The 5,774-nt window shown below is 47.7% G+C and overlaps 1 protein-coding gene across 1 annotated transcript in view; it reads left to right on the forward strand.

Moving 5' to 3' along the window:
- Window positions 1-5,464: 5,464 nt before the first annotated feature.
- The window catches only part of LOC135108530 (dentin sialophosphoprotein-like), a 130,689-nt gene continuing 130,379 nt past the window's right edge, over window positions 5,465-5,774 (forward strand). The window contains 1 exon segment of the mRNA XM_064019646.1: window positions 5,465-5,774. This exon segment is cut by the window's right edge and continues 53 nt beyond it. The gene's annotated coding sequence lies outside the window, so the exon portion shown is untranslated.

The following is a 5,774-nucleotide window of genomic DNA, read 5'->3' on the forward strand; positions in this document are numbered from 1 at the left end:
TTCTTAGATATTTCGGTGCTTTACCTCGACCGCCTAAAATGGTGTGTAGTGCAAATTATGCGCAGGTTTTAAGGGTGCTCGTTTGCTTCCAGTGGCAGTTTAACGAAATTTCTCAATCACAAGTAAAAAAAAGGAAAAGAGGGAGAGGAAAAAAAAAAATGCATCAGAACCCGACTAATCATCTCCGTGGCCTCATAAAACAGTCTTTATGGGAGAACAAGGCGTTTAAGAATAAGAACATAACATAAGCAATAAGGGAAGCTGCAAGAGGCGACCAGGCTTACACGTGGCAGTCCCTGTATGAAATATAACTACCTATTTCTACTATCATCCCCATCCATAAACCCGTCTAATTTTCTCTTAAAGCTCCCTAATGTCTTAGCACTAACAACATGATTACTGAGTCCGTTCCACTCATCTACCACTCTATTTGAGAACCAATTTCTTCCTATCTCTTTCTTAAACCTATTTCTTCTTCCTTTCTTTCTTTCTTTCTTTCTTTCTTTTTTTTTTTTTTTTTTTTTATTCCCACCAACTCGTTCACTATAATGATGGACGCCGTCGCAAACCCACCATGCACTCCTCTCCGTCCCGCATGCAGCACGACGCCTCACACCCACCTTGGCCACATCAGCTCTTCCATGTTTCCAATGCGGGGCACGTGTTCTTTACTTGGCTACCTCCATTTTACATCTGTCACACGTGCGTTACTGCTGTTGCTGCTCCCTGTAAGAAATATACGTGTAAGATAAGGTGAGATGGTTTTGTTGTCACGTAATAAACATACATTACGAAATTCCTTTTGGCTACACTGCTCAACCCTATCGATTCAAGAGTAAGGAAGTGCTATATGTTCATTATGAATTATACGAGATACCTACTACACCTTAAATAAAAAGAATATTGATAATGAGTAAGAAATCAAGTGAAAACCAGGAAGATTGCTCGCCTTGCTTCTGGATTTAGACGTCGAGTGAACATTTTATGGATCACTCGTTAATATTAATCTGGTATAGTGCGACTTTTCACCATGTTCCGTGCGAGAGAAAAGTTACCCAGTCCAAACCTCCCAGCTTCTGTGTGATGTGAATCCTGTCTGCTCCCCTGGTGTGGCGGCTCCTGGATAGCGTATGTGTAAGAGGAGTACTCTCTCTCATTCCCTCTCTCTCTGTGTGTGTGTGTGTGTGTGTGTGTGTGTGTGTGTGTGTGTGATTCACCCAAGGTCTTGACTATCACGTACCGGACATATGATCGCCAGCTACTCCTCTCCTGCAGCAGCCTATCCATCCCCACACGTTATGCACCCAAGAACATCAATGCGCTGGTCTGGTGGTCTGGTGTAAGCTGTGAATCGGGACGGATAATCTCTGAGTCAGTACAGTGAATCAGTGTGGATCATCTCAGGCTATGAAGTGGTAAGGTGGTGGAGTACTTGCAAGAAATGGTGTTGTAATGTGTGGTGTGAATTAATCTAGTCTCTGATTTGATGTGGTGTGGAGTGGTGGTATCTCAGTGTGACTTGTTTGGCAATGATAAGTATGTGTGTCTCTCTATTGTGATGTGGGGAATGATGTGTCATCGATGTGTGTGTGTGTGTGTGTGTGTGTGTGTGTGTGTGTGTGTGTGTGTGTGTGTGTGTGTGTGTGTGTGTGTGTGTTTGCGTTTTCACATCACAAGAACTGTCCTTCCTGTTCATAATCACCAAACGCATACACTAAAAGAAGGGGACGATTCGTCAGCACACACGCACACACACACACACACACACACACACACACACACACACACACAACGCTGCTCTGTATCCCTCAACACACTGCTCTATTTTTTTTTCTTCTTTTTTTCCTTATCACGCCACAAGTACCGCCTCTCCTCTCATCCCACGTATCTTTAGTATTGCTCCCCTCACTGCCTTCCTCTCTTAAAAGTCCCAGAAACAATAAATCAGGTCTTTGCACTTGAACACAGGCACAGTCACACAACCCGAGCTCCATTCACCGCGGCTCTTGGAAAAAAAAAAAAAGAACCTAATATACTTCTTCACGAACCACTCACTCACCACTTCCCGTCTCACACACACTCACGCTATCATCATATATAAACACAATTATCTCCACGTTCCCAAACTCGATGGACTCACTCTTCAACATCAAACTGTCTCCTCGGTTAGTCTGCATTGCATAATTATGTAACGATAAAGGTGTGAATGTTATAGCTTCATTCTCCCGGCAAATGTTTAGGTGTGTAGAGGCGTCACGCGCGGCACTCATGAGCTGCGGCTATCTAACAGGGAGTCACAGCCGAGATAAGATGATAGAGGGAGGCAGTGATTCATTCAAGTGCCGAGTTATTACAGACCGGAGTTTCTTCATACAGTGCTCCTTTCGAGTCTTTTGTGGGGATCGTTTGTCGTTACTCCAAGTGCATAAGGTACTCTAAGTGCTTTTAGCGAGTACTGGTGGGTACGCTATGCCGTGATATGCTCTCGTGCCAGTGTGTCGTGTTGGTGAAAGATCCGCTCAGTCACAGGCGTGTGGGGGTTACTGGAGTATAGAGTTATGGGTTAGTGGTTGTCAGAAGGGATAACCGTGCGTTTAGTTCACGTTTATAAAGCTCAGAGCTGTGCTTGTGCTTTGGGGCTGGGTGTTGGTTTTGACGTTTTTATGGCATGCGAGGTTAACATGACCGTGAAGAGAAGCGAAGTAGTGCTTGTAAGAATCGTGAGTCACGCACATGTAAACGAAGTGGTGCAGAAAGAGCTTGATCATAATTTCATAACGGTATTACGTTCTAGGAGTGTGACGCCGTGTGCAGATAAGATTTGTTATACTGATGAAAGAACTGAAGGACGGTGGCATGAAAAACTGATGCGAAAACTGTAAAAAGACTACGTACTTTAGCACGCGTAAAGCCGCGGTGAAAGAAAGCAAGGGACTAGAAAACAAACGTACGGGGAACAAGGAAGTGGCGTACTGCACTCTGCATGTAAGAAAAGCTTTATAGCCATGTAAAATCATAAGTTTAGCACGGAAGGCAAGTGTGGTACGAGTAATGCGTAGATACTTAAACACACACTTAAACTAAGGACCTATGACTATGAGGATGGCGAGGGGAACATCAGATATTTGAGAGAATAAGCCATGCGTGGAGGAGACTTTTTGTATTATGGGTACAAAAACTAGTAAAAAAAAAAAAATCTCGTGGAAGATATAAAAGCAAAAAAGGCGTGCGTGACCATAACATAGAAGTTATGGTCACGGCGGAATATATTTGCACAGGCACTCGCAGGGACGTGTGGAACAATGACGAATATGATATGAGATGGTAAGTGTGCATGAGAGAGAGAGAGAGAGAGAGAGAGAGAGAGAGAGAGAGAGAGAGAGAGAGAGAGAGAGCAGCGTCTAAAGTGGAGGAATGGCAGTGGGGGGGCTAAGCGTGGTGGGGCGGGCCAAGATATATTTACCACCACGCGTCTGTGTGGCTCTTCTCTCCCTGCCTCTAGGCGTGATGGCCGACGGGGCACTAGCTGAGCTACGCCGCTTCTCTCATTTACAGTTTAAAGATCACACACCTGGCTGGTCCTGTATCGTCATCAACACCTCACCTGCCTCCTTGCTTCTGTGGAGGACGGAAGTTACTGTGTGTGTATGAATAGGAAGAAAATACATCAGCGATAGCCGAGGGATTTTTTTTCTTTTTTTTTTTAGAATTGCCACGTGAGCGAAATTTGAAAAAAAAAAGCATCATGTAAGTGCTCACGCACGCACTCGCGCGCGCGCACACACACACACACACACACACACACACACACACACACACACACACACACACACACACACACACACACACACACACACACACACACACACACACGTCTTGACCACGTGGTGAGCTCGTGATGATTAATAGACAGGCAGACAGCTCACAGATTTTATAGTCCGACCCTGGTGAAGGTGGAGGCGCCCCACACACCACACGCCCAATCCCCGACAGCTGCTCGCTTATCTATGAAAACATTCGTGACCTGAGCGGGGCGCGAATCTTGGTGCATTCACACTGTGTTTCCAGTATTATACTTCTGAGCAACCATTTGAAAGGATAGAGGTTCGAGCTCTGTTTAAGTAACAAGTTTGTTTGATGATGAGCGAGTCGCTACTGTGCTTCTTGAGTAAGAGGTTGCTGTGTGTGGTGTGTGAAAGGTCACTGCTCAACCTTGAGATCAGACCATATGAGCATAAAGCCTCTCTACGAGACGAAAACCTGGTGACCAGGAATCCAGCCCGTGACCTTCAGAACCGTGAAACAGTCACACACACACACACACACACACACACACACACACACACACACACACACACACACACACACACACACACACACACACACACACACACACACACACACACTCTCTCTCTCTCTCTCTCTCTCTCTCTCGCTCTCATGCTCTTGTTATCAGCACATCGCGTATCGCCCTGTTTTAGGTGTCTTCGCGGGTTGGTGGACGGGGTCTGAGTGGTCGGGCGGCACCAGCCTCCCGTGGCCATGACGTGACGCGGCCATCCAATGTCCGCCTCGCCCGGGGATAGATGTGCACGCTGTTGCTACGCCAGTCTGTAATAGGGGCTCCACTGCCGAGAGTACACGAGTTATTGCTGAGAGTGTCAAAAGGAAATGACAAGACTATTGAGATCAACTGTTGTGTGTGTGTGTGTGTGTGTGTGTGTGTGTGTGTGTGTGTGTGTGTGTGTGTGTGTGTGTGTGTGTGAGTGTATGGGCGCGCGCGCATCTCGCAAGGTTATTACGTTATAAGTGCTACTGAAGGATTGGTAGGGTGACATGCAGTGGAAGTACAGTAGAGTATACAGGGGGCGAGGCCGCGTGATAGTGAGGCATCCACGGGATTGAGGAGGAAGAGGGCGAGGGTGACCGTTTCTTCGTCTCCAATATTGATCTTGGTGGACTTATTCATGTGGAGCGAAGCTGAAGGAGTGCAGGCCAAGCAGCGTGTGGCCGCCGCCGTGAAGCATGGCATGTTGGCACCCCGGGCATCCAACATGCTCAGTTTGACGGGTCTGCTCAACACTCGACACGCGAAGTGGCGGGAAATAGAAGTGTGGATGGCTCCTCGAGGCGCGATCGTCTCAGGCGGCGCCCACACCTTTGTATGATACTGAGTGGTCTCTTAGGGAAAGAACGCCCCCTATGCTGACCATTATCGACCTGGCGACCTGAGAGCCTCAATAAGCACTGATGGCCTATCGATTCTCCCATTGATTGAAGTCCCCGGGTCGACACTCAATGACCATGCGGTCGGGAGAGCCGTAGCTCCACCCATGTCCGACCCACCAATTACTCCTCGGGATGGAACGATTCGCCCCGCCTAGAAAGCGATCTGGGTGCGCCGATTGGCTGGCGGTGCGCCCGGCTCTGGTACAGTCACGTGACATGCGTGGACGCACCAAACTCCAGTCAATCTGTACGTGGCCGAGTGACGGTGCAGAGTGTTGGTGGGGCTCCGCGTCATTTCACCTTATATCTCCAGCCCAAGGAGTTTACCCGCTCTGGAATCAGGTGAAAAGTGTGTGTGAAGGTGCAGGCTGTCAGTGTGGAAAAGTTCAGGCCTGAAATCTAGTGAGAAAGGTTCGAAAAGTGAGTAAAATAGTGCAGTGTGAAGTCTGTGCCTCGGTTGTGGGCCAGACAAGATGGCGGAGTGGGAGCGAAGGCCGTGAGGAGGTCGCCGTGCCTCACTCCAGCTCAGGATTACTAGCACGGAT

This window comes from Scylla paramamosain, chromosome 2, assembly GCF_035594125.1.
Source record: "Scylla paramamosain isolate STU-SP2022 chromosome 2, ASM3559412v1, whole genome shotgun sequence".
NCBI classification, from domain to species: domain Eukaryota; kingdom Metazoa; phylum Arthropoda; class Malacostraca; order Decapoda; family Portunidae; genus Scylla; species Scylla paramamosain.